Consider the following 15,116-nt stretch of genomic DNA (forward strand, 5'->3'; position numbering starts at 1 on the left):
GGAGCCAGCGATAGATGCCAAGTAGGAGAAACTCATGACTTAGAAGCCCTTACTGGACAGAGGTGCAGTTGGAGGTGGGTAGGCTAATTAGAAGGGTGATGTGAAATATAGGTGAGATGCTAAAGAGCCAGCTTAGGTAATAGCCAAGTGGGAGAGAAAGAATGAGGAGACAGATGAACGGGGAGAGGGCTGGGGAGACAGTTCAGTTGGCAGCATGACCACCCAGCATATAAAACATCCTGAGTTGGATCTCCAGCACCATGTCACCCAGTCAAGATGGTGCTCACGCCCAGCATTGGGGTGGAGGAAGGAAGATGAGAAATTCAAAGTTATCCCCTGCAACACAGGGACTTTGAGACCAGTCTAGCTGCCATGAGACCCTGCCTCAAAGAATGGGGAAGCTAATATTTGAACCATCTTAAAAGACAGAATAAAATAGTATTCCGGTTGTGGGAGCTAATGATGTATTCAGAATTTGCCTTAGAAAGCAGGTGGCAGGGTTCAATGCTAACAGAGGTGAGAATATACATCCTGGAGAAGGAACAAGAAAGGCTTCACCCAGGTTAATGTTTAAGCCACATGACCCCACTCTCCTGAGATCTGAAGGAACTGAACAGAAGGCAATCAAACTAGCCTTAGGTTTTGTCTGGTTATATCAATAATGCATATTTAATACAGGCAATAAAATCAAATACAGAAAAGCACAGAGCTTAGGGATTTGGTTCACGCGAGGGCTTGCCTAATAAACTCAAGGCCCTGGCTTCAGTCCCCAGAACCAAAAGGAAGGAAGGGGGTTGGAGATTTAGCTCAGTGGTAGAGTGCTTGCCTAGCAAGCACAAAGGTTCGGTCCCCAGAAAAAAAAAGAAAAAGAAAAAAAAAAAAGAGCCGGGACACTATATAGAAAAAAGGAAGGAAGGAAGGAAGGAAGGAAGGAAGGAAGGAAGGAAGGAAGGAAGGAAGGAAGGTAAAGAGCAAATATAAAAATCAGATAACATTTTTTTAAACTTTTTTTTTCCTGAGCTGGGGAGGGCCTTTGCGCTTGCTAGGGGCGCTCTACCACTAAGCTAAATCCCCAACCCCCAGATAACATTTTAATTAGAGATGCAATTCAATTTTTATGTGGAAGAGGAGAGCAATGGCTGAGCCTGGGCTCTGAGCCCCTTTACCAGAACATGCTAGGTTTTACAGAAAGCCAAAATAGAATTGGGACTTTAAAATTATGTGAACATAAGCAGGGCAGGTTGATGCCTGCTTTAATCCTGGTGTTCAGGATGCAGAGGCAGGGGATTCAAGACCCTGGTCTGCATAGGGAATTCCAGGCCAGCCAGGAAGTGGGAGAACCCTGTCTCAAAAAAAAGTCAGACAGACAGACAGACAGAACAAAACAACAAAGAACTGAACTGAACGTCTTAGTTCTTCAGAAGAACACATCTCCCTTAATGACACCAAATGAGAAGTAAACGGTTCTCCCAGGCCAAGCCTGTCACTGAGGATTGCCATGAATTGGAGGCCAGACTGGGCTACCTAATGAGTTCCAGACCAGCCTGGGCTAGAGTGAGAACCAGTCTCCAAATAACCCAAGCAGAAAGATAAAATGTGATAGCCAAGGCCTCCAGACTGTAGACATAAATACTCACATACACTCTTTGACCCTGAAAGTTCCTGCAGGACTGCAGTTCTGTCTTGTTTACAGTGTTTGGAAACACCTACCAATACCTGCGTGTCCCACACTAAATGCTGAATGAATGAATAAGCTGGGTGTGGTGGGTAGTTCACACCTGTACTGCCAGCAGCTCTCCAGGCTGAGCTGGAAGTCCAAAGCAGATAACGGGCTCATTCCAATTTAGCCTGGGCTACAGGGTGAGACCCTATTATCAAATAAGTAAAAAATAAATAAATAAATAAAAAACATAAAGCATTGGTATTTCACCTTAAAAACTAAGTCTTTGTTAATGCGTTGATGAACCAACGGAGGGCAGAGGACCCGGAATGCAGGTCAGACACAGGTTTCACTCCTTCCCTCTCTTGGTGATTTTGTCATCTTGACAGTTCTGCGTCACTTGTGTTCTACAAAGAGGTGACTTAACGTAGAAGGTAGAAGAGTCATCAGTCTCTAGCCCGGCCTTTAGTCCCAGCTCTCAGGTGGCAGAGGCGGGAAGATCTCTGAATTCTAGGCCAGCCTGATTCACAAAGTGGGTTCCAGGACAGCCAAGGCTACACAGAGAAACCCTGTGTTTGGGGGTTGAGGGGGGGTGTAGAAAATTCCAGCAGGGAATGGAGCTACCATGAACAGCATATGTTGGTGGTAAGGGTGTGTCTGTGCATCACGTGACACGGTGTACCACTAGGGGGGATTTTGATAAGGAGGAGGCTGTACTTGTGAGTGGGGAGGAGGGGCTATAGGGCGTCTCTGAATTCTGCTTTCCTATCGACCTAAACCTGAGTTTATCATTTTATCATCTGTGACTGGAGAGACGCCTCCATTAAACGCAGCGCTGCTCTCACCAAACTCTCGAGTTTGTTTCCCAGCACCCATGTTGGATGATGGTTCATAGTAACCGAAATTCCAGCTCTTTGGGATCTGACGCCTTCCGGCCTCTGTGGACACCTGCACTCGTGTGCACACAGCCACTCACAGCAAGCACTTATGCATTCACATAATTAAAAGTTAAAATCCCCAGCCCCGGAAAAAAAAAAAAAAAAAAAAAAATCTTTCAAAAGGTCAAGAAAGCCAGGCATGGTAATCCCATGCAACTCAGGCCTTTAATCCCAGCAACTCAGGAGGCAGAGACAAAGTAGATCTCTGAGTTTGAGGCTAGCCCAGTCTACATAGCCAGTTCAGGATTACAGAGAAAGCCTGTTCAACAAATAAACAAGGAACAAATAAAAAGCCAAGAAAAATCCTCAGGGCTGAGGCAATGTCTCTTATTGAACATTTACCACTCAAACCTTCCTCCTGTAATTCCACCCTCAGAAGACAAAGATAAGGGGTCCCCAAAGCAAGCCAGACTAGCCACATTTAGAAACTCTGGATGTCATTGAGAGACCCTGCCTTATTAAAGTTCAGAGGATGGTCCCTGACATTAACCTCTGACCTCCACATACACACACTCACGCTCTATCAATCACGCCACACAATACTACACACACACACACACACACACACACACACACGAAAATGATGGGAAAAATCAGTGAAAAAATGTCAACATTTGTGCATATCTAAGACATAAAGGATGCAAAGAGGGAAAACAAATACTACAGTGTTAAAAATGGTCACCTCGGAATGATACCATTTCTGGTACATTTTTCCCCCCCGGCCTTATAATTTGATATACTGTTTGAGGTTTTCTTTTTCCCAATAAGCTACTCTTATTCATCTAATAATAGAATCTGTAATCTTCATGGGATTGAAAAATCCCCACTGGCTTATGAGAAGAAAGAAAGTCCCTTCCATTAAGTTACCCAAACATACATGTATTAGAGTCCCAGAGGAGCGATGAAAAGAAAAAGGAAATTAAAAAACAAAAAAAAAAAAAAAAAAAAAAAAAAAAAACAACTTAAGTCCAAAAAGACAAATTGCTGGAAAGGTGCAGGTCTGATTAGGAATAGGCACCTAAAGAGCCAAGATCTGAGTAGGACACACTTAACACTGAGACACTGAGTAGGACACACTTAACACTGAGACACGGCACAGTCACAGTGTCAGCCTTGTAAGGCAAAACCCTTACAAGTGGTGGGAGCTCTAAAAAGATGAGTAGCTAACAGCTCGTCAGAAACGGCAGGACCAGAAACCCATCAGGTGGCATATTTGAGTTGCAGGAGAGTGGAGAGAACACCTGTAAACCAAAACTTTTATAGTCAGGAAAAAAAAACAAAACTTCAAAGGTATGGGCATTGCCAGATTATCCAAAACTGAGACGATGCTATTGCTAACAGATTCACCTCACAAGTAGAGGTCTTTAGGCTGACAGTATGTGGCACTAGAGAGAAACTAAATCCACAGAAGGAAATGGCAAGGCTCGGAGGATGGCATTCTGGTCAAGGGCACAGGCTGCCCTTGCAGAAGACCCGGTTAGGTTCTCAGTGCCCATATGGCAGCTCACAAACACCTTAAACTCCAGTTCCAGGGGAGCTCACACCTTCTGGCCTACACACTCACCAGGTATACTCATGGCACACACACATACTCATGTGCAGGCACACAACACAACACACACACACACACACACACACACACACACACACACCCCACCCTGATGAAGCCTTTGTGTATTTCTGTACTGATCAGAGTCAAGAAAAGACTTACAGTGAGAAAAACACCATGTACATCATGCCTTGTGTGGAAGCTTTCATTTTCTCTTATTCCTTTCAAAGACATGAACGACTTCCTAGTATAGAGAGGTCTTTCATCAATAATCAACATGGGAAGGAAAGGCCTTCACTTTGTAACAGGTCCCAAGTCCTTAGTAGGCCCTGAGACCTTAGCACAACTGACTCCATGCTGTAACTACCTACCATGCAGGCTGTAAAACTCAGCACATAGACAGCACTAACTACCGAAGCTAAAACAAAGGCCTAATCCATCACAATCCATAGTTCTGGGAAAGTTTCTAAGTGAACTAAGCTTGCTTTTTGGTTTCTGTAGTTCCACTTCAGGCTAACTGTTCATGTTAACCGAATCATGTCAACCCATGACATGGTTTTTGTCCTTAAAAGCTCACCCTGAGAAAGACTCGTGGCTATGCTGAGATCCCAAACACCCAGTGTAGTAGCAAGCTGACTGATAAAGACTTTCTATTGGCTTAAACCCATGTACCAGCATTCTTCTCTAGTGGATACCCCATAATAACTTATTCTGGTCCCCCACAAATACGCCAAAGAATTCAGAGTCATGAGAAGCCCTTTGTTCATAAGCAGTGCTGGAAAACCATTCCTCATTCTTATTCCCTTCAAAGAATTCACATGGGAGAGGTACCACAGATGTGCTTTCAGTGTGAGAAAGTTTAAAGGACCGATGATGCTTTTCACTAACAAAAAAGAAAAAAAAAGATTCTCACTGTGGTGGGGAGATGGCTCAGTGGTTAAAAGCATTTGTGCTCCCGCAGAACATCAAGGCTTTATTCCCAGCACCTGCATGACAGCTTGCAACTTATGTAACACTATCCCCAGAGGATCTGGTACCCTCTTCCAACTTTCTCAGGCACACACATGATGCACACACACACACACACACCCCTGGCAAAACATTCGTACAAAGAAAAAATAGTAACAGATCTAAAGACAATTGTTTTTTTAAGATTTATTTTTATTTATGTATGTTGGTGTGTATCTCTGTGAATGAATACAATGTGTATGCCAGTGCCAAAGAGGACCTCAGAGTCCCTAAGCCCGAAGCTACAGGCAACTGCCAGCTGTACAAGGAGTGCTGGGAATGGAACTTGGGTCCTCTGGAAGGGGAACAAGCACTTTTAACCACTGAGCCATCCCTCCAGGCCCACCATAGCTTTAAAAAAAATATTATTTCATTTTATCTGTCTGTCTGTATAATTGTTTTGTGTGTATATATGTATATATATGTATACCATGTGCTTACTTGGTGCCTGTGGCTGTTAAAGTGAGCATTGGATCAGTGTACACACACACACACACACACACACACACACACACACACACACACACACACACACACAGAGGGCTGGGGAGATCATGTAATAAAACATTTAAAAGAAGGGAAAAAAAAGCTAGTTCTGCAGGTACAGCTGCTTTCTGATGACTTGAGTTCAATCTCCAGAGCCTACAACGAAAAGAAAGGCAGACTCCCCAGTGACCTGTGACCTCAATGTGACTGCATTCATACCCACGCATAACAGCGCATAACAGCTATTTAAAAAAAAAAAAAATCAAGAGTGTGGACCTCTCCCATCGCGTATCTATAGATGAGATGGTTAAAAAAAAAATAAAAATTTCAAAACATAGCTTCAATAGCTCAAGAGCGGAGACGGGGAGAAAGCAAGCCATCCGGATAACTCAGGATAAAGATACTTGCCGCTGATTGCCGCCACACCTGAAAATGAGAGAGATTAAACCAGACATGATCAGACGACATAACGAGACCTAACTGCGCATTATCTTCAGGAAACGTAGATGAAATTCAAAGACACACAGGCCTTTCAAAGGATAGAAATAAATACAGACTACAACAAGAGACTGTAAGCCGGAGTAGCTGTAGGGAGATGGGTCGTCAGACAAAATAGACTTTAAGGAGAAACCGCAAGAGCAGCGCACGTGTCCTGGGCAATAGGTGAGCCAATGGGGCTCAGCCGTTCTGCTCCTGGGAAGACCCAGGAGAACTGGAAACAAAGACCCTGAAACCTCAGGACCAGGATGTCCGCAGCTGTGTGGTGCACATCGGCAGGAAGTGGGAACTGCTCACCATGTCAAGCTGAGGAGCAGACACATGAGCGGCGTCCATACCACTCAGCAATGACAGGAACTGTGAGCTGTCGCATGCTCCACCACGGGTGAACCTTCATGCCGTGCTAATCAGGGAAAGGGCTGCCGCTAAGAACCACATGTTCTATGAGTCGTTTACAAAAAATATTCGGAAAAGTTAACCAGGCTACCGGAGACAGAAAGCAGATCTGTAGTTGCCCAGAACTGGGAGGAAACAGAAGATCGCTGCTCACAGATACCATTACTCCACGGAAGGATGAAACTCTTCTAAAATGACTGCAAGTGAAATTCCAAAACTCGGAATATACGTAAAGCCCCATGAACCTAGCCAGTGATGGTGGTGCATGTCTGTAATCCCAGCACTCGGGAGGCAGAAGTAAGCAGATCTCTGAGTGTGAGGCTGGTCTGGTCTACAGATCGAATTCTAGGACAGCCATAGAAACACAGATAAACCCTGTCTTCAAAATGAAACAAAACAAGCAAAGCAGGAAACGGTGGTCTTGAAAAATGTTAGATTTATGTACTCTGGCTTATGTGCACGAGTGCTTTTGCTTACATGTATGTGTGTGCACCACAGATATGCCTGGTGTCCCCGAGGAGGTCAGGAGAAGGCCCTGAATCCCATAGGACTAGAATTATGAATGTTTGTGAGCCATCTGTGGCATTAGAAAACAAACCCAGGGGGACTGGAGAGATGGCTCAGTGGTTAAGAGCACTGACTGCTCTTCCAGAGGTCCTGAGTGCAATTCCCAGCAACCACATGGTGGCTCACAACCATCTGTAATGGGATCTGATGCCCTCTTCTGGTGTGTCTGACACAGTGTAGTCATATACATTAAATAAATAAATCTTAAAAAAAAAAAAAAAAAAACCCAGATCCTCTGTAAGAGCAGTAAGTACATTTAACTGCTGAGCCACCTCTCTACCTTGAAAATCTACATTTATTTGGTTAGTTGCTTTTGGTTTTGAGACAGAGTTTTTCTATGTAGCCCTAGCTGTCCTGGAATTCACTCTGTAGGCCAGATTGGCCTCAAACTCCAGAGATCTGTCTGCCTCTGCTTCCTGAGTGCTGTGATCAAAAGTGTGTGTCCCATCTCCTTGGCTTGTGGAACCCTGTGGACGAATGTGTGCTTAGTACGTGCAAAGCACTGTGTTCAACCCTAAGCACCATAAGGGCTAAAACTATGTAATATTTATTTGCTTCCTCAGCTCCATGGTTAAAGGCACTTTTCCCCACCAGCCTGGTGACCTGAGATTTCTGGAGCCCCAGTAAAACTGGAAAGAGGGAACCAATTCCACAGAGTTATCTTCTGACCTCTACATACATGCTGTGGCACGCAAGGGGAAAAAAACGAAACAAAGCAAACAAACAAACAAACAAACAAACAAACAAAAACCCACCTCTCTCTCACACGTCTACGATTATATATATCCCAGCCAGGAGTGGTAATGCAAGCCTTTTGCCCCAGCACTGGGGAGGCCGAGGCAGGAGGATCTCTGTGTGTTTAAGGACAGGCTGGTTTACAGAATGAGTTTCAGGACAACCAGAGCTACATAGTGAGACCCTGTCTCAAAACAACAAACAAACAAAAAAAATCCCAACACAGCAATATGCATCTGTATCCTTTACCCTCCTCCCTCAAGATGGGAGGTGGGGGCAGTAGAGTCACTCGGAAGCTCAAGGACCAGCTACCCTGGAGTCTGGTCACAGCATGACATAAACAAGAGAGATCCCGTCTCAAGAAAGTGAAAGGAGAGAATCAAGATGGATAAGTTGAACTTTGACAGGTGCACTACAGCACATATGTATCTCCCTCTCCCTCTCCCTCTCCCTCTCCTTCTCCCCCTCCCTCCCCCCTTCCCCCCCCCTTCCCCCCCTCCCTCTCCCTCTCCCTTTCCCTCTCTCTCAAAATGCATGCTCTCACCCATACTGCCCTCCCTGTATGGTATCAATCACAATAATGGTAGGCAGGTCCTCAATAAACCGGTTTTGAATGTCACTAAATCACACATATAGGAAGTGGGAAGTACACCTCAGAAAGTTCTCTAAGCTTGGTGTGGTAGCACATATCTGTAATCCAGGACTGGGAGGTAGAGCCAGATGAGTACAAAGTCATCTTCAGCTAGATGTGGAAAGTTCAAACTCAGTCTGGCTACATGGGACCCTGTCTCAAAAAAAAAAAAAAAAAAAAAAGTGAAGCTTTCTAGATGTGGTATATTTAAGAAATCCAACAAATAAGAATGATAGCTGTTGAAATTCAAGTTTTGTATCCTCAAGACACACGATGCATATGCAACAGAGAACAGTTACCCAATGTGTAACACTGGACCTACTGTACTCTTTGGCACACAATGAAGGACTGATATAGGTGAGAGAGCCCGTAGTCAGAGCGAGACACTGGGATAACAACACATGTGTCTTGGGATGACTTTTGGAGTGTAAGGTGGGGAGACATTAAACTTCATCCCCAAAGACAAAAGCCAGTCTGCAAAACCATCTTCTAACAGAGCGTCTGTTCGCTAGAACCTATGACCTACTTTTCAGCTCCACTGGAGTCAAGTGACCAGTAAAGGGGCAGGGGAGATGGCTCTGAGGCTAAGAACGCTGGCTGTTCATTCAGAGCATCTGGGTTCCATTCCCAGAATCCACACAGTGGCTCACAACCATCTGTAACTCCAGTTTCAGGGAATGCCACCTTCTGGCCTCATTGGGCACTACACACATGCACAGGCCTAACAACCACATACATAAAATAACAAATATTTAAAAGGAAGCTAGTTACCACCAGAAATCCAAGTGGCAATTCTGAGTACTAATAGTATAGTCAATGACCATCTATTAGAAATCCGAAGGGTCAGTGGGTAAAGGAATTGCTATACAAACAAGAGAACCAGAGCTTGAGTGACCCCCAGACTGACATAGACCCCTGGCACACATGGGTGAGCCTATGCACATGCACACACACAAATTTTTTTAATTATATATTTGATTAAATCTTGGTTGCCATGTTGGTCCATACCTGTGATCCCAGCACCCAGGAGGTTTAGATAAGAGGTTTTCCAAAGTTCAAGGCTACCACAAACTCCACAGTAAGTGCAAAGCAAGAGTAGGCTAGAGAACAAAGCCTGTCTTCAAACTACCCCCTCAGAAAAGTTATTTTGATGAAGATTTCCTACTAGGCTACTGGGGTTGATTAACCTGGGTCCTCTGGAAGAGCAACAAGGGCTGGGCTGGAGAGACCACTCAGTGGTCTCTCGCTATCCCAAAGAACCCTGATCCAACATGTAGCACCCACATGGCAGCTCACGACTTTCTATAACTCAGCTCCTAGGAGGTCAGTCAGAGTCTTCTGGTCTCCATGGGCTCCAGGGACACATATGTGGAGGTATACGTGCAGGCAAAGCACCCATTCACATAAAAACCACTAAATAAATAAGCAATCAACAAATACTCTTAACCACTAACCCATCTTTCTAGGCAGGAGGAGCTCTGTGAGGCCAGCCTGCTCTACAGGGCAAGTTCCAGGACAGCCAGAACTACACATTGAAACTCTGTCTTGAAAAACCAAAAAAAGAAAAAAATAATTCCAGCATGCCAAAGTTTATCCTTCGAGAGCCTTGCCTGTACACAGACACACATACACACAGACGCAGACACACACAGACACGCAGACACACAGACACAGACACAGACACACAGACACGCAGACACACAGACACAGACACACAGACACACACAGACACAGACACACACACAGACACAGACACACACACAGACACAGACACACACACACAGACACACACACACACACACACACAGACACACACACACACACACACACACACACACACACACACAGACACAGACAAACACACACACACACACACACACACACACACACACACATGCACACACTCCAGAACTTTCAGGTGTTCTGCCGCATTATTCCAGATGAAGAAACCCGACAAAGCACAGTAATTATTCCAAAGGTCACACATCCCACTCACCCATGCTAAAAACCAACCTCTTAATAAAGACTTAATCTCTGGGAAAATACGTTGTGCGCTCTCTCTCTTACCTCCTGGACATTCTTGCGTCAATTCTGGTTTAGGAAACATGGTGGAGGAGTGAGAGATGAGATTTTAAAAGGTAACCAGAAGTCAGCAAAACAGTCTTAAGTGCAGAAGTAGTCTGGTGTGCACCTCCTAGTTGCCAGTTTTGTGACTCGATGTGGAAATCCCTCCGATGACAAACTCCAACAGGTGAGGGTTATTTTTCTTTTCCTCAAATGAGCTCTTTCATTCCACCTCCTGAGTGACTTTTACATACCCCACGTCAGTTTAACGTTGTCTGGAATAAGAGATGATGAAAGACACCATTCTGCCCTTAAGCAGTGTTAGAAGCAAATCTTGAAACGTTTCTTATATGCCAATGGCCCCCATGTAAAGTAAAACACGCCAGGTGTCAGATAAAGGGTGAGAGTTCAAAGAGCCGAAGAAGCTCGCAGTAGCACTCCTGGCTTGGAGGGCAGTTAGTGTGGTCAAATGTCCTGACTTAGAGTTAACTGGCTTGCTGGTCACCTTTGTAGCTGTGACAAATACCCCCAGGAAACGGATTAAAGGTTGAAGGATTTATTTTGACTTGTATTTTCAGAGATGCCGGTCTACAGCTGGCTCCATTGTTTCTGGGCCACTGGGGGCATCCTAGCCATTAGTGCTTCACCACCGGGGTCCGGCGGAGCAGAGCTGTTCTCCTGTTGATGGCAGGATTTATAGAAATGGGAAGATCCCAGGGCAATACATTTCCAAGGGATACTTTCAGTGACTGACTTCAATGATCAGCCCCATCTCCTCATAGCTCATTCAGCTATAAATCTATTAATGGATAACCCATTGATGAATTAAATGCCCTCATGGTCCAGTCGCTTCTCAGCACATGAGCCTTTCCTGGGACACATCCTATCTAAGTCTTAACAGCTGAAGTTTGCAGGGGGCTTCTCGGGATATAGGACCCTCACGGATAAGACTGGAATAGTCCTGGGCAAACCAGGAGCATGGGTAAAGTGCCAAAGGCAGGGATATAATAAGAAGAGTCAGAAAATGCAGGAAGATGGAGGCTGAAGGGGACCTCGTAAAATGAGCTGGCCTCGATTGGCTCTCTTGAACACAAACACAAGACAGCCATGGTCCCCCACTCCTTAACACTAATACTAGCAATGGATTTGTACCCACAGATGAATGCACCTTTCTATCCTCCTCTGAGAAGCTTCTATTTGCAGTAGATGTTAAAACAGAGATCCACAAGCTGGCCAACGTGCAAAGAATAAGAAACTGCAGAATTCTCAGTCCTAAATGGCACGACTATTCTGCACGTGCCCCACCTCCAAGGCTCAGGACTCATTTCAGAAGCGAGGGCAAAAAGAGTTTAAGACCCAGAGTTGGCGAATGACTATAAGAAAATATTGTCTGGACACAGAAAGGCAGCTGCACATGTGACCTCACAGTGATTGTGACAGCTTGCACAAAACACCTGCAAGTCCAAGTCAGCCCAGGTCACAGCTTGAGTCATACAATCCCACCATAGTTAAGGAGGGGCTGGCAATTGTTAGCTACTGGAGTGTGGTCATGGAGGAGGAAGGAGAAGTTGGGTGGGTAGGGAATGGTGGTGGAATTGGGAAGAGTTGGGGATGAGGGGATGACTATGATCAGAACATACTGTATAACTTTCAAGAAACCAAAAACAAAGACTCGGCGTTAAGAGCATACTGGCTGTTCTTCCCGTGTCCCTGGGTTCAATTCCCAACACTCAAGGCCAGTTCACAGTTGTCTATAACTTCAATCCCAGAGAATCTGACACCCTTTTCTGGCCTCCAAGGGGCACCAGGCATGTTCATGGTGCATAGACATACATGCAGTCACTCACCCATACTCATAAAATAAAAATAAATAAATGTTTAAGACAATGACCAAGAAATTAATTAAAAGTATCAGGAAATTCAAATCCAGCCCACATTAACAGGAGACTACATCTCAAAACAAGAACAAAATAGAAAAGAAAGCTACAGCCTCCCATCCCCCAGCAGTTTGGGGAAGAGGGGGCCTACAGAGGGCAGGAATTACTCAGCAGGACCCCCAGGACCTGGCCCTTCTGGGTCTTCGGGACACCCTGGAGGTCTTGAAACTCTCCCAACCTGGTCCGTCCATGTCTGCCATATCAGCCAATCTCAGCACACTTTTGTATGTCTCAGATGGCTTTTGGAACGTAGGGCTAGACCCTTCTCGTCCACCAACACAAAAGCTAAATGCCATCAGAGAGCATCTGATGACTACAGCCAAAGTTTCTAAGCTTTGCTGTAGCCCACCTACCTGCAGCCTCCACCAGTGCGTCTTCCTCCTCCTCCTTTTTCTTTCCACCAATATATATATACATATATATTTTTTTTTTTAAGTGTCAAGATGGCTCAGTTGATAAAGGCACTTGCTTGCCCCTGAGCCTGGCAGCCGAGGTTCAGTCAGTCTTGGGAGCCCACATGGTGGAAGGAGACTCCTTACCTCCTCCACAGAAGTGCTGTGGCATGTGCCTTACCCCACCCCAATAAATAAGTGAATAAATAAATAAATGTAGATGTATATATTTTAAATGTCTTGATTCATAACTTTCTTTGTTCTGTTACTATAAAGACTTCATTAAACAATGACTACTTTGAAACACATTCATTTTGGTTCCCAGGCATAGTTCAGCTCCAGATAAACTCTTCCTTCCTATGAGGTGAAAGCTGGTGTTTGTTTGTTTGTTTGAACTCCTGATTCTCCTGCCTCTACCACTCAAATGCTAGAGCTATAGGCCCACACCACTGCACCCATCTTAGGCACTGACTCGAAAAGGGGGAACAGAGAGGTAGACAAGAAGGTACTGGGAAGAAGTGAATGTTGGGCCATTGTAAAGTATTGAGCAAACAGAGCTGCTTGAAGTTAGGGCAAAGGCAATAGGAGGGGGAGGAGGTGAGGAGGGAGGTGAGAGGCTACACACTAATGACAGCAGCTCTGGGAGCCTTGCCTCCAGACAGTCTGAGGAAACCTCGAAATCTCAATTAAAAGCAAGCCTGCTCCTGCCGTTTTACAGACAAGTGTGACACAAAGGATACGTCAGCCGGGTTAACTGTCTCCTCTTAGTTTGATTGTGCAATTGCACAAGGGAGGTCATTTTGCTAAGTGTACAAGCCCGGTTGATTTGGCAGAATTACTTTTTAATAAGGATTAAAGATTTCAAGGCAGGAGTAGGAGCTAAAGGAAAGACCGCCGGCGGCACCGGAAGGCACCTAGAACCAACTGGTCAGCCGCTGCCAGACCAGTTGGTTCTAGGGATGAGAGCAAGTAGGTTTAATTGGGATTGCCCAATGATATTCAAGTAGTTACTAAAACAGACTGGACTCAAATACCAAGAAGACTCTTGACTCTTCCTAATCAGAAACTTTCTGTGACAGTATACAGCAGCTGGAATAAATAAAAGGGGTGGTGTGTGTGTGTGTGTGTGTGTGTGTGTGTGTGTGTGTAGTATGTTTGTGTGTGCAGAGTATGTGTGTGTTTGTGTGTATGTGCAGAGTGTATGTGTGGTGTGTGTGTGTATGTGTGTATGTGGTGTGTGTGTGTATATGTGTGTGTGTAGTATGTTCATGTGTGCAGAGTATGTGTATGTGTGTGTTGTGTGTGTGTGTGTGTGTGTATGTGGTGTGTGTGTGTGTACTATGTGTGTGTGTGTGTGTGTTTGCTCATACTGGTCTCAATAGTCATCTTCTCTGGGATGCTGACACAGTGTCTCTCTTCAGCCTGGAGTTCCCCTGTGAGGCTTAGCTGACTGGCCAACAGGACCCAAGTGTCCATTTCTCTGGGCTTGCCCAGCACTAGGGCTACGAACACCTCCCACCATGCCAGGATAGTTTATATGGGTGCTGGAGAGATCACACTTAGGTCCTTACACCTGGTAAGACAAGTGCTTTATGGACTGAGCTATTCCTCCAGCCACACAGCCCTCTAGCACTTAGTGTCTCATACCTAACTTACACAGTGGTCCCAGTGTCTCATAGCACAGGCCAGTGAGACCATCCCTCATTTCCTTTCATCGTGTTCTTATGTTTTTGAAAATTGGGAGTTTATTAAGAGGGTGTCAGATCTCCCTAGGACTGGAACTATAGAACCTGGGATTGGAACTACAAACAGGGTGCTAGCATTTGAACAGGTCCTATGAAAGCAGTCAGTGCTCTTAACTGATGGGCCATCTCTCCAGCCCCATCTTTGTTTGTTTGGGTTTTTGTTTGTTTTTGTTTTGTTTTGTTTTGTTTTAGAGACAGAATTTCTCTGTGTAGTCCTGGCTGTCCTGGAGCTTCCTATGTAGACCAGGCTGTCCACAAAGTCACAGAGATCCTCCTGAGTGCTGGGGTTAAAGACATGAGCCACCAGCCCCACCCCCATCTTTTATAAAGATTTGCTTTTGTTTATGAGTGTGAGTGTTTTGCCTGCATGTATGTATGTGCACTATGTGCATACCTAGTGCCTGAGGAGGTCAGAAAGGGCATCAGATCCCCTATCACTGTAGTTACAAACATTTGGGAGCCGCCATGTGGTTGCTGGGAATTGAACCAGGGTCCTCTGCAAGAACAGCC

This window comes from Rattus rattus, chromosome 10 (assembly GCF_011064425.1).
Source record: "Rattus rattus isolate New Zealand chromosome 10, Rrattus_CSIRO_v1, whole genome shotgun sequence".
In the NCBI taxonomy this organism is placed as follows: Eukaryota; Metazoa; Chordata; class Mammalia; order Rodentia; family Muridae; genus Rattus; species Rattus rattus.